This window comes from Protopterus annectens, chromosome 1.part1, assembly GCF_019279795.1.
Source record: "Protopterus annectens isolate FY-2018-M chromosome 1.part1, PAN1.0, whole genome shotgun sequence".
NCBI lineage: Eukaryota > Metazoa > Chordata > Ceratodontiformes > Protopteridae > Protopterus > Protopterus annectens.
The window spans coordinates 1768648223-1768663274 of record NC_056726.1 but is presented as its reverse complement, the minus strand read 5'-3'; the positions used below and the strand labels follow the sequence as shown (position 1 = coordinate 1768663274).

Genomic DNA, 15052 nt, shown 5'->3' with positions numbered 1-15052 from the left:
ATAAATGTCTATGTCTTCCAAAGTGAGGACTGCTTCCAGTGAATGCAGTTTCATGTTAAAATTCTTAGCATTTAGAAGCAAAACCTTGAGGTTGTTCTTGGATGGAGTTCTTACATTGGGAATTTTATCCTTGAGACACTGTCTAAAAAAGGCACTATGGGGGTGACAGGAGCCTTGGCCAGTAGTTGAAATCCCAGGGGTGACAGATGAAGACCATCTTTGGCAATGCATCAAGGTCTGTTGACCATGTCATTCCAGGCTGAAAGATACTGTATCTCCTTAGAATGAGACCAGAAACTAAGCCAATTATTGAAGTCAATCATTTTCTGTTTGTATTGAGGCATCATCCTAGGTGAAGGTAAAATGCTGCTTAAGGCTAGGGACATACCAGCTTGAGACACATAGTCCTAGAGCTCAATTATGTCTCTCTTCATATAGTCCAGAAAGGTATGTCTCAAGTTGTTTCACACAAACATGGACGATGACAGAGTCATAACAGTACCTGTTGTTGTGAGACTTGAGTGCATGTGTCATATGGCGGATCCTGGAACTGGACAGACAACTGACCACGGCCTTCGTATTATCCAGCCTGGTGAGCTTCTCCTTATCTTAATGACTTCTTCAGAACTATGCCTTTACTCATTAAAGCTGCTCCATTACAAACACCTTGAATTTGAGATAAAGTCTGAGACAACTGCTGGATAAGCCGAGTTAAGTTACCAACAGCACTGGGGGTATTCAGAATGAATTGGTCCAGTGAATCGTAAGCTGCCATACCACGGTAGCCTCAAATACAACAGAAAATAAACCAAGATTTCCATGCAAACCCTGAAACTGGTGCATAGAAGCCAAATGAGAACCAAATAAGAAACAAACAACCAGGAAGCCACAATTCAACTGCCAGTGAATTTAATGAATAAAAACAACACAGTTAAGCTCTTTTGTCTTAATGACTTCTTCAGAACTATGCCATTCAAGAAAAACAAACCATTCTTATAGGAAACTACATCATTACACCCCCCTAGGTGCAGCCACTAAAAAACTGTAAAATAATTTAGAAAACCCCATGCATTTAAAGGTACAGTACATGCTAAACCCAGAATAAACTTTACAATTTAGTAGCTCTTAGCTTCAATTCACTCACAGTAGACACACATTCATTCAAACCAAGAGAACTGGTAGCATTCAAAAAAATCTGCCAGTGGATTTCTCTTTGCAATAACCAATTCTCCCAGTAACCACAATAAGCACACATAGCAATCTGCTCCAGCATATGAAATTTCAATCCAGTAAAGCCAGTGTAATGTGAGGCTCATCTTGCCAAAACACTCTTATTGCCATTCTTTACAATACTGTAGCAACGCTAATAAAACCTTCCCTTCAAACATTTTTAGTCTTGACAACATAAAATGCAGTACAGTTGCAGCATTTTGCAAGGTAAATCACCCTCTCACTGTTACAATTAAATTTCCCTCATGGCTTAAGGTCCAAAATTTTCTCATATAATGGACCCTTTGGGATGATCCAAATAAAAGGACATTGTTTACACCGCCCACATTGTGTTGTCAGAAAAACAGTCTCTCAAAGCCAACTAAGTGGCTTCTCCAGGATCTTCTTAATGTTTTGTTTATTTTTAAAAAGTGAAGCTTGGTGGAGATGTAAACAATGATTTTAACTCAACATCACATTGAAGCAAAAAACAGTTGTTGCAAATAATTTTCTGAATGTCCTTAGCATTAACTGAAAATTCTGCCTCTGTTCAGCTTTATACCCTGCAGCACCTATTATAGCTAGATCTTGTTTTAAACCCTTACTAATAATACGTGCATATTTACCATCCTTCTCACAAAAGACCCAATGATACAATCGGTATGCAGGTGTACCACCAATCAAAAAACATAGATTTAAGCTTGTCAAATTCAACAATACAAGTTTCATCATCCAACATCAGATGAGACACCCTGGTGAACTGGCAATTGACAATCTCTTTCTTCTGGTGAAAGAGGTGACAGCTGGTAAAATACAAAAAACTGTTACAGAATGTTGGCCTCCTAAAATGGAGGTAACAAAACCTCCATTCATGTTCTTCTGAATCTTAATAACCAAGAAATTAACACAGTTTTTGTCTACCCTGTAGGTAAAATTGAGGAATGATGATCCTTCCAATTGCATAATAAAGTCATCAAGCTGGGCTCTGCTACCCAACCAGATAATAAAAAGGTCATCCAGGTAGCAAAAATAACTGGCATAATGTAAAAAGAGACAATACGTGAAGACCATTTCCAATTCCCATCTCAACACCATATTAAATGGTGACACACACACACACCCCACAGTTACACCCTTCAACTGCTTAATGTATGTAATATTTTCCCTCAAATGAAAGAAAATTATTCTGCAGCACCAATTGCATAAAATCCCAACCAACGTATTATCAATATTCGAGAGAGATCCATATCTGGTAGCCATCTCAGAAAACCACTTGAGCCCTTCCTCATGAGGGATAACAGTGTAGAGGCTGTGAATATCACATATTGCCAAGAAAAATTCATTTTAACACTCAGTCCTTCAAAGCCTGTCCAACAAATCCTAGGAATCAGAAAGAATGTGCCTGAATTTACCACAAAGTTTCTTTAGGTAATAAACTTTACCAGTGCTTCAGTTACCGAGCCCCCGTCTGCAAATAATGGCTGTATAGAGGGGTTCAGATTTATTTCTTTATTTATTTATTTCAGTTTGATGACCAGGGAAATTCACTGGGCGTAGAAGAGCCTGGTTTCAGTGAAGGACTGGGGAGAAAAGCTCCAGTGACAATGACAAACATACAAAACAAAGACGTCATCAGCTTCATGAAGACTACACACTATTAAAAAGTCATTTACAGAATATAAAATCTTGCAACTATACAGTCTTAGAGTCATTTACAGAGTGTAAAATTTAAACAAATAAAAGAAATTGCTGGAAGTTAAATATTAACAAAGTTTGGAGTAAGTTTGAAAAGTATTTGCAGGGGTGAAGGCTGTGAGAACAGAATAGATGCAGGAGTAGGTTAACACTGTACAGTATAGTTAAAAGATTAGATGCGGATATTTGAGGGACCTATGTAGGAAGAGAGTATGACCATTCCCACTTTGAAGATAGGTAGGAGTAGAGGAGGGATTTGAAGTTGGAGTGGTTTTGAGTATTTCGAAGGGAGGAAGGAAATGAGTTCCATAGTTTAGCTAAGGAGCAGAATAGCAGACGGTGCCCGTGGGGCCATAAAGGTTTGTAGATTTTAGGGAGGTTTTGGTTTTCTTATCTAAGTGAATGATTAGGGATATAGGGGTTTAAGGTGGTGGAGTGAGAAGGACAGCTGGATGGCTTGAATATGAGCTTATGGGCAGTGGTAAGTTTAAGAAGGTTCAGGTAGTTAGGAAGCTCGAATCATTGCAGAGAGGGGAGGGAGATGCAGTGATGAGACACATTTCTAGAGCTGGTGGCAAATTTGAAGATTTTATTGCAGCAGGCTTCCAGTTTGGTTTGTAAGCCAAGCTGAAGATTAGTCCTTCTGGTGAAGGGAGTACGGTAGCGGTTATGCTTATATATGAGTCTTAATTTTTGGTAGGTTTTTTTTATATTTGTTTGGATGTGGATATCAAATTTTAGATCTTCATCAATGATGACACTGAGCAGTGTGGTGTATGGCACAATTTCAATGGGGATGTTATTCTGGCTTATTATTTTGAAGGAGTTTTTATCAATGGTGGAGTTTTTAGATGGAGAAAAGATCATTAATGTAGTCTTGTTAGTGTTTAGGGTGAGGTGTTTGTTTTGCATTCAGGTTTCAGTATTAGAGAAAGTTGACTGAGTTTTCTGCAGAAGGTTGGAGGGGGTGTCAGCTGAACAGATGATTGCTGAATCATCAGAATACTGGATTAATGTGGTACCTGAGATGGAGGGGTGAAAGTTATTGATGAATATATTGAAAAGTAAGGGGCCAAGGACAGAACCTTGGGGTATACCAGTAGGGATGTATAGGAAAGATGAGATAGAATATTTCCATTTAACAACTTGTTGTCTTTCAGAGAGGTAGCTAGTGAACCAGGCTATGGTGGAAGGGGAGAGATTAAGGGAGGAAAGTTGAGATAGGGGTATAGGGTGGGAGATAGTATCAAAGGCTTTGGAGAGGTCTAGGAACAGGGTAGCTATGACCTTGCCAGAGTCATGAGCATCGTTAATGGTCTCGTGGAAGGAGAGGAGGGCAGTGATGGTACTGTGGCCAGGATGGAATCCATGCTGTGAGGGGGGTTAGGAGGTTATTATGAGTTAGATATGGCATCATTTGTGAATGAATACATTTTTCTAGGATTTTTGAGAGTGGAGAAAGAATGGCAATAGGCTGGAAATTGGTAGTGTTGATGTTTGTACCACCTTTGTGGAATGGAATGATGAATGCTTGTCTTCAAAGTGAGGCAACATAGTATTTTTGGATGGACCTGTTTATTATAATAGAGATAAGGAAGACTATGCTGTCAGCAGATAATTTGAGGAAGGATGCAGGTAAATTATCTGGTGCATTGGCACATGGTTTCAGTTGGAGAAGGTTTGTTTTTACTGTGTTCATGGGAACAGGATTGGGGCTGAAGGTAGGGGTATGAGTTATAGAGTCAGAAGCAGAGGTGGAGGAGGGGGAGAAGAAATTGTAGAAGAGCGAGGGAAGCTGGCAGTAAGTTTGGCTATACATTCCACAAAGAAGGTGTTAAATAGAGAGGTGGTTTCTTGATCGGTAAAGTTATGGTTAGGGCATGGTTAGTATTCCAGAATTTTCTAGGGTTGGTAGTGTATTAAGATTGAAGCTTGGTGTAATATGTTTTGCAGTCTCTAGTTATTAATTTTTTAACGGAGTTGCAGACTTGTTTAAATTCTAGTAGGACATTAGGTAGTTTATTGTTTTGGTATTGTTTCCACCTTTTATCTCTTAGGGGCATGGCTTGTTTAGTTTCCTTTGATAGCCAGGGAGAGGTTATAGCTTTAACTCTTTTGGTCGTGAGTGGAGCAAAGCTATTGAGTAGGTTCAGAAGGTTTTATTAAAGTAATTGATGGCGTTGTCAAGGGACAAAGTTTTTAAGGGTGTTCTGTCTGTTAGTTTTAGGCAGAAAAATATTTGTGGGTTGAAATTGGAGAGCTTTTGAGTTTGTATATAGTGATGCTGTTTTTGAAGTGGAGAGGGGTTCCGGTCTGTAAAGGCCAGCAGGTGGTCACGAGATGGTCAGGAAGGATTCCAGTATTTGAGATTAGGTTAGGATGAGATACTAAGATACATGCAATGATGGAGTCAGGGGTTCCATCTTTGTTTGGCCTGGTAGGAGAGCTTATTAGCTGGGTGTAGTTAAAGAGGTTGATTGTTTGAGTAGGGAATTGAGAGTTTATAGTGGCCCAGTTAATATTTACATCACCTAGGATGAAGGTTTCATTTTTAATGTTAGAGTAGAACCAGGAGAGAATGTCTTCTAGTATTGGAATGTTGTTACCTGTGGGGATATAAAGGGCAGCTATGCATATGGATTTTTGTTTGTTGATTTTTGAAAGAGCTATGGTTAATTTGGAATTGGCAAATTTTGGAGTGGGATTGGTGTATGAAGTAACTGTATAGGAGCAGGAGTAGATTATGGCTACACCACCTCTTTTTTGCTGGGTCTATCATTATGTATCATTTCATAGCCAGGTGGAAGAATTTCATTGTCTTTTATGTATGGTTTAAGCCATGTTTCTGAGAAGGCAACTATGTCAGGCTAGTTATGGGAAAGCCAGGCATGGAGGTTACGAATTTTATTTCAAAGACTTTCGGCATTAATTGTGATGATGCAAATGGTCTTAGGGGTGCAAGACTGTGAAGGAGGGGGAGAAGTAATGGATGGGGTGTTGGTGGGGCCGGGGTTGGGCTGGATATCACCAGAAAGAGAGAGGGAGATTTGGTGTAGTTAGTGTGTAATATAATCTAATGTGGAAGGAGAGTTTGAGTAGTGATAAACAGAATATTTGTTAGGATGTGGAAGGTGGGGTAAGTTAGGAGAGGATTGGATAGGTAGTACTTTGTGTTTATATAAGAGGGTTGTGTTAAAAGAGTAGAGTTCGTGAGTTATAGAGGAGAAGGAGGGTTGTATAGTATGTTGGAAATTGGATGTGTAGTGTAGTGTTAAAGTATGGGAGGGATTAGGAAGGTGTGTAAGGTAACCATGGGTGAAAAGGAGTGTTATGAGTAATATCAAACTGAGGAAATGTGTTTTGGTATGGGACATTGTATAGGTGGAGTTAGTGTCTTTATGTTTGGACTGTGAAGAGTAGGAGGAGTGACATGTGATTGGAAAGAATTATGGTATGGGAGGAGTTAGGGCTAGATAAATATATGGGTAGTGGGGGCGTGTGGGAATTGGGATAGGGTAGGGGAGTGGAGTGAGCCCGAGCGAAGCGAGGGTGAATGGATCAGGGCTACACTGGCAGGAATCAGTGAATAGAAGAGAGAGAAATAAACAATCAGTGATTTCAACAAAATAGTGCAACCATTCAAGTTCAAAGGCAGTTACTCATATAGCCCGTCTCTTTTAGCATAGAAATTAGATAAATGAGCTATATGCTGACTATGCTAGATTTGCTGAAAAGAATGGAACATTGCACTAGAATGCAGCACCGTTAATAACTAGTGCACCAAGTAGGGAATATATGGGCAGAAAGAAGGAAGAGAGGGTGAGTCTACAGTCATAGAAATATCAGGACTACAAGACAAAAACCTGTTTAGTTCAGAAATGCAAGCAGGACAAAATAGAAGGAAGAAGAAGAAAATAAAAAAGAAAAGCGGGGTGGGGGGAGCATTGCAGTGATGTGCAACAGCTGAACCAGGTCTACAGATCTTATTTAAGCAAACTACACTGCGTAAAGGGAAAATACACATACAAAATTGACTTGAATTAATTTTTGGGATCCCAAAGATTTTTGAAATGATGGGATGATGAACTTTAAGGAAATCATATAGCCCCTAGGACATGGTATCAAACAGTAGTTTATCAAGAGCTATATTAATCTCCCTATAGGCAATGCTGATCTCATTAATCAAGATCAAACTGTACACTGATTCATCATTCAACAGTGTAAACATTCTGCCAAAATAATCTAAGTGATCCGGAACCACCAGCCCTCCACCCTTATCAGCCTTCATACACCTGATGTTCTTGACATTAATGATAATGTATATGATGTCTCTGTCTTGCTTAGATAAATTATAAAAGCCTTTCCTGCTGCTATCATCCAGCCCTTTACTTCTCTCTCACAGGCTTTTTGGATCAACATCAAAGAATCTCCAAACAAAATTTTAAAGTTCAATTTTCTAGCAAGAATTTAAGATCTATGACAGTGCTCTCCACATCAGCCCGGGCGGGCCATGGGTATAAACTTAAACCCTTTGAGAAACAAGCAATTGTGTTCTGGCCCAATGTACATGTCTGTAATAATTTAGAATTTGTTATCTTGTTTAAACAAGCAGTCTCTGTGAGATAGATGTCTTGGTCATTAAGAAATTTTCCAAGTCCTGTAGAAAAAAGCTTTGTGGTTATCAAAAGTTAATATAAAATAAAAGAACCAACATATCCTTATGATGCTTGTGAAACTCTGGTAAACTGTCAGAATATTGTATTAATATATTGTGATATATGTATAATCAAAATTGCCCATATAAATTAACTTATTTTATTTATTTATATTTGTTCACCAGGTTTTCTGACTGGGCTACAATTGCCCATTTTCAGTAGAGGCCCAAGGAGAAAAGCTCCAACAGAAAAATAGAAATGTTACATATTGAATACATATAGAATACATTCATTAGTACCACAGATTACTGCATTACAGTGTCATACATTACACTGTGGCAAGTGAAATACATATAGAAATGCATTCATCAGAGGGATACATTCACAATTACATTTTATATACATAATAGTGTAATAGTTACAGAGCTGAAATATTTTACTAGTTATGTTTGTACAGTGATGTAGCAAGAGGAGAAGATAAAGTAGTAAGTTTGTTTATTGAAGGGAAGGAAGAGAAAAGGGAAGTAGAAGGTTATAGGGGAGTGTTTACGGGGGATAATTACATTGGCAGGTCCATTTTTCAAGAACATATTTTTTGTAGCGGTTTTGAATTGATTGGTATGTCAAGGGATCTTATATCTAGTGGTAGGCTTCTTCGACTTCTAAGATATTTCTTCCTTAACTATATATTCAGGCAGGTGCACCTCAGAAACAAGGATGTGAACTTGCTGCTGTTTTAAAATAACATAAATTCCACCACAGAACAATTTCATAGCCAGCCAACAGACACACACACACACACACACACACACACACACACACGCACGCACGCACGCACGCACACACACACACTGGAAACAGCCAACTCACTATGTCCTTAGAGCTACAGTGCTGATCAATGTTCTTCCTGGGTTTTAATGGTACTTAGATGAAAGAGAGACCCAGTCTACCCTGCTGTCTTCTTTGCCTGAAAGTTGGGACTGCTAGTGAACTCTAGTAAATAAAGAATTTAGGAAATAAGGCCATCTTAATAAAAAAAGATTTTAAGCCCCGTTGAAGGACCCTTGCTTTGTCTTTTCATGCTTAGTTTGTTAGTTGACAAAATATTGCAGATACAGAGGATTCCATACTAGGCATTAAAAGAGGATGAAAGGGTGAAGTTATCAGAAAGGTATGATGGCATGTATAATTTAAATTGTATTCTGTTTCTAGACCACAAATTTAGGGGCCTCCCAAAGTATTGGAACAGTGCTCTGAAAATTGTGCAATAGCAACACTGAGTCATCAGCATTCTGTACAATTCTACCCCACCCTCCTCCACTGTTTCCATCCAATCAACTGTTGATGATCAACAAGGTGGTGGAAATCTGTTAAAAGGCACTGTGGCTATAATAAACAAGATCAGTTACAGTGGGAAACCATGTTTTTCATGTCATTTTTACTCCCAGAGTACCAGGGAAGTCTAATTCTATTTTAACTGCAGATGTAGACTTATTAGACGTTAGTGAATGTACATCAGCTAGGGAATCTGGTAGACAAATCCTCTGCAGCCTATCAAAATATTATCTCCATTCTAGGAAATCAAATGCTTTTTCAGGATCATCTCAAAGGACTACTCATGGAGTTATACTCCTTCCTTGAGTCTCTAGCCATTGTGTGACTCGCACTATTAAGAGAAAAGGAACGGTGAAATTTCAGTCTCAATCTGTTTACTGGGAATTTCTAGTCTTTCCCAGAGAACTGGCAGTAGCATTTATATCCAGTTGTTTAAAATATGGAGAGAGTGGGTACCTAAACTGAAGTTTACATTGTTTGGCCAGTTTTATGTATACATCTGGGGGTCAAGTCATGAAATTATAGATGCAGTCTACTTTTCTTGCACAAGTGCAGCTGTCTGATGCCTCTCGGCCCATCTACTTAGCATGTATAACAGCTCTGGAAGAACATGTAACTCTTGCAGCCACTGGCAGTGCATATGCTCACCTAATATCTTAAAGAACCTTATCTCCACCCTACTTTATGCCTGTCCAATATATATCAACCTAAGGCAATGCGATCTAAACAAGCTAGAGACCTGCTACAACAAAATCGCCAAATTCGCCAAAGAGGCATCCTACCATAGTCACCACTGTCTCTCACTTGCTGAACTGGGCTGGCTTGAACTCCCTCACCTCCTTCAATGGTATCAACTCTCACTCGCCCACAAACTAGTAAATCATCCACTAAATGTCCCATGCCTCCAGAATCTACTCCAACCCTATCGCACCACCAGACCACTAAGATCCAGCAACAAAAATCACTTGCAGATCACTAAAGCCAATAACTCTGCTGGTGAAGCACTATTCTCTTGCACCATAGCCAAATTATGGAACTCCCTCCCACCCACAATTACCTCCATACCATCATGTACCCACTTCAAAACTTTACTAAAAGCGCACCTAAAAACATGCTGGCTATGCCCTTGCAACTCCCACTCTAATATTACCCTCCCAATCCAACCACTACCTTTCTTTCCACTCCACTCAGGGGCGGCTCGTGGCATAGGGCTGCCGGACTGCAGCCCCCTCAAAAATAAAAAAGAGAAAGAAAAATGAAAAATAAAAAAAAATGTATTTTTCAAAATATTGTGATTGTGTGTGTGTGTGTGTGTGTGAAAATGCCCCAGGTGCTTATGGTGGTGTGGTAGGGAATGCCTCAGGCTTGAACCCTGTACCCTGTATGCAGGTGTTAAAGACTTGAGTTCCCTACCCACCACCATTTGTAAAAAAATTTCAGATTTTTGCCTCATATTCAATCTGATCTGTTCCTCATAATATCTGTGGTTTGTAAATGTTGCAATGCTTGATATTTGATGGTGTAGTAGTAGCATTGTTGCCTCACAGCTCCAGGTTCTTTGGTTTGATTCTTGGCTGGGGTTCCTTCTTTGTGGGGTCTGTATCTTCTCCCTGTGTTTGTGTGGGTTTGCTTTTGTGTCCTCCCATGTTACAAAGACATGTCTGCATTATTTCTTCCTGGGCCTCTGCTGAAAATTGTTTATTTGTTCCAAGTCAGACTGTCCTGATTAAAAAATGTTAAATAAAATTGACAGGTATTTGAATTTCAGACTTAAGGGTTTCTGAATGTTTAATTCCTTGCATATTTGATGGTGCAGTGGTAGTATTGTTGCCTCACAGCTATAGGTTTTCTGGTTTGATTCTTGGTTGGGGTGGCTTCTGTGTGGAGTCTGCATCTCCTGCCTGTGTTTGTGTGGATTTGCTCTGGTGCCCTGCCATTTTACAAAGATGTGTCTGCAGTTTTAATCCCTGCGTCTCTGCTGAAAATTGTTTTTGTTCTGTCCGCAGTAAAATTGACAGGCATTTGAATTTCAGACTTCAGGTTTCTGAATGTTTAATTCCTTGCATAATTGATGGTGCAGTGATAGTATTGTTGCCTCACAGCTATAGGTTTTCTGGTTTGATTCTTGGTTGGGGTGGCTTCTGTCTGCATCTCCTCCCTGTATTTGTGTGCATTTGCTCTGGTGCCCTGCCATTTTACAAAGACGTGTCTGCAGTATTAATCCCTACGTCTCTGCTGAAAATTGTTTTTGTTCTGTCCGCAGTAAAATTGACAGGCATTTGAATTTCAGACTTCAGGTTTCTGAATGTTTAATTCCTTGCATAATTGATGGTGCGGTGGTAGTATTGTTGCCTCACAGCTATAGGTTTTCTGGTTTGATTCTTGGTTGGGGTGGCTTCTGTGTGGAGTGTGCATCTCCTGCCTGTGTTTGTGTGGATTTGCTCTGGTGCCTTGCCATTTTACAAAGATGTGTCTGCAGTTTTAATCCCTGCGTCTCTGCTGAAAATTGTTTTTGTTCTGTCCGCAGTAAAATTGACCGGCATTTGAATTTCCAACTTCATGTTCTTCAGAATACATAGTAGCACAACCTTTTTTTTTTTTTTAGCAATTTTCGAAGTTTATAAGATGAATATTTTAAATTTGTCCCTATTTTTGGGACTGTATTCCCCCATTATTGGCTTTGTCCAGGTTTTTGTGCTAAGGTTGACAGCTATGGCAAGAACTGAATTTACTGAATATGTTTGAGGGCTGTATTCCCTCATTACTGGGTTTGTCCAGGTGTTTTGTACTAAGAGGTTGACAGCTATGGTGAGAACTGAATTCACTAAATGATAGCCATTTAAGTTTCAGTCTTCCTCTCTTTTACAAAGCAGCTGATGTGGCGTAGTGGTATGTTACTCTGACTGTTTTTTGCTCAGGGACCTTGGCAGTAAAATATATGGTGGCAACACAACATTTTATTCTAGCAACTTTCCAAGATTATACAAGCAATGTTTAATGTGTCCCTGTTTTTGGGCTTTTGACCCCCCCCAATACATTTTGGCTTTTTCCAGTTTTTGAGCTGCAGTTGAGATGCAGTTGAGTATTGAGTAGATTTTACAAGGAACTGAGAGCTGCAGGTAATAGAAGTTTAGTGCTTTGCCAAGTTAATACTATAGCACAACAGGCTGTGTACTTGCTTTTGATGCAGAAGGTTGTGGGTTCTACTCCCACAAGGGGTAGATGCTGCCGTACTGAGAATGTTCTCCTTGGTGAAGATACTAACTATGAGTTCGTTATCAGTTTGCCATCCATTTCCTCTTGCAATATTATTACTAGCTTATCATTTTTTTAATGTAATATAGACAATTTATTCCTGAGGGGCAACAGACACTTTATTTTTCGATGAAACCATGAAATATAAAGGTGATTGCTAGTAGCAACCACTTCATTAGTTACAGATTTCTTTAATGTGGAATTATTTAGATGATTGACTTCAGAGATTGTGCATATTTACTGATAATGGACTGTAGAATTGTGCATATTTACTGATAAAGGTGGACTGTAGAATTGTGCATATTTACTGATAATGGTGGACTGTGGAATTGTGCATATTTACTGATAATGGTGGACTGTGGAATTGTGCATATTTACTAATAATGGTGGACTGTGGAATTGTGTATATTTACTAATAATGGTGGACTGTGGAAGTCTGACTTGACTTTATGATAAATGTTCTCAACTGGGCAGTTTTGCCATTATGGGTGCATATGGTTTGTTTCATTGCTTACTGGAAAAAATCTTCAAAACAAATTTAAAACATCCTGTAACAAGTGTACTGTATTGTACAAGGAATATAATTTTAGTACAATGAGGAAGGTGTATCAAAGAGCACATGTATGTTTCATATGCAAGGAGCCTATGATTCGAAAACAGCCCAAAATTAATCTTTATCTGCCACTGGCAAAATTTATTTTCTTTGAATGTGGGTTTCAATACTGTTTCAATGAATGTGAGTTTCAAGGGCAGAGAAGTTTTAATGCTAAGTTTTCATTGTGAGACTGCATTGCTTTGTTTAACAGATGACTTAGTGTTTGTGCTGTAAAATACAAAATAAAACTTTCAAATGAAGTCCAACTCATCATAGAAGTAAAGCAGTATGCACATTAGTGTTTATGGTAAATGAAGTGAAATAGCCAAGTATAATGGTTCATTGGAATGGCTGCAGAGGCTCCATTCAACCATTATTTTGTCAGGGGGGAAAGGGCAGCAAACTCAGACAGGCCCAGCTGAACTATACCTCCCAACTGTCCAGATTTTCAAAGAATGAATAGATTTTTGCTTCTTATTTTTGGTTTGTTCATAAAATTTGTAGTTTTAATTCCTAAATGATTTGCCAGAAGTCACTCTAAGTTTCAGACTTCATAACCTTCAGAAAAATGCATGTTAAAGTAAGAGCTGTTCTATCAACTGTCTCAATTTATACAAGAGCAATTTTTAGTACTGTTTATATGTGCCCCAATATATTTGGCCTTGTTCAGATTTACTGCATTAACAGGTTGAGAGGTACATGCAAATAAATTGCTTTATAGAATTAGGCATAGCCAACCTCTCAACTGTCCCCAATTTTTGGCTCAAAATGTTGCTCTTCCCCTTATAATCCCTCCAAAATAGCAATTTTGGAAGAAAACATGGAGGGTTTACAATTAAGAAATAACTGTAATAATCAAAGTTATAGATTACTTGAAATGCATGTAGATTCTTTTATATTTTGTCAGCTGCTCAAGGTAGCAGTACTAATATTAAAGTGTCCCTTCTTTGACAGGTAGCAGCTGTATTGTGTGTCTATTTTATATTTTTGCATCAATGCTTTTGTCCATTTTTCATAAAATTGTGTTTTTGGCAAATTAGTGACATCACTAAAGACTGAAGTTAGAAAATGACAGACATTTGAGTTTCAGATTTTATACTCTTCAGAAAATTCATACTAATGCAAGACCTATTCTATTATCTTTCTAAGTTTATTAGAGCAATATTTAAAAATTGTCCTTATTGTTGGGCCTTTGTCCCACTTCTGTGTATGGCTTTGTCCAGATTTCTTGCTCTTGAGGTTGAGAGGTATGACAAATGTGTCAGGGCCATCACAGTCAGCCAGAGAGATTTCAAATTGTGACATGCTTGTTGCACCCCACTCCCCCATGTAGTGACTCTGGATGTGTCCAAGCAAGGCAAGGAGTAGTTGTATCTACATTGGATGGGGAGGACACACTGCATAAGTACTACAGTGGCTTTTCATCTGTCCTTGATTTTGCAGAATGGTCTGGTTTCTGTCATATTTTTGTACTGTTGATTTATGCTTATTACTCAAAGTGCCTGTTGCTCTGTGTTTTTAAGTAGCAATGCTTTAATGACCATAAGGTAAGCTTGTCTGAGATCGTACGATGCAAGTAAGCTTTAATAAGCATACTGTTAAAGAATTGCCAACATTGAAAGCCTTTCTGTTGTTGCCATGCAGAGAATACTTGACTAGATAATGTATAAGCCTTGGGTATTAAAGGACAGGATTCCATTATTTTAAAAAGCTCATTACACTTGTTGGAGACTTCCAGTCATCTCTACAGACTTTACCCGTAAACTAAACAGAATGCCAATCATGTGTGGTCCATAACCTGTACAGTAATCCTTTAAGCAATGTATCTTGAGCTTGTTTCTTGTTTGCGTTTCATTTTTACTTTTATCATGTTTTCCCCATGAAACAAGTTGTCAGGCAGCAGGTCTTTTTGGATAAGAAACATTTTTACAAGTGGGGCATCACATAGATTTCTACTTTCAGCATGTTACTTGGTACTTTAATAAAGCTGAATATATTATAATTAGGACTGCAGTGCAAGGAGAAGTGGTTTGAGTTGAGTGCTTCTGGTTTTTCTTATACTTGATTTTGACTGGCATTCCAGTAATGTATTTAAAAAGTAATTTATTTTTTCATGCCTCACAACCTTTTGTTTCCATCTAGATATTAAGTAAGCTGTCATGCAGCCAATGCATTGAAATATTTTTATTCTTCTACACTTATTTTTGTCTTGATTGGACTTTCATAATGATGGTTTGCCACCCAGGGCAGCGTATTTAATTAAAGTTAGTTTTTTGTGGTTTTGTGCATAGCTCCTCCCCTTTCTGGT

General features: G+C 38.6%; 1 protein-coding gene across 1 annotated transcript in view; it reads right to left on the bottom strand.

Moving 5' to 3' along the window:
* LOC122812120 (ficolin-1-like) overlaps window positions 1–15052 on the bottom strand; it is a 418766-nt gene that overhangs the window by 328995 nt on the left and 74719 nt on the right. The gene's annotated exons all lie outside the window — the stretch shown is intronic.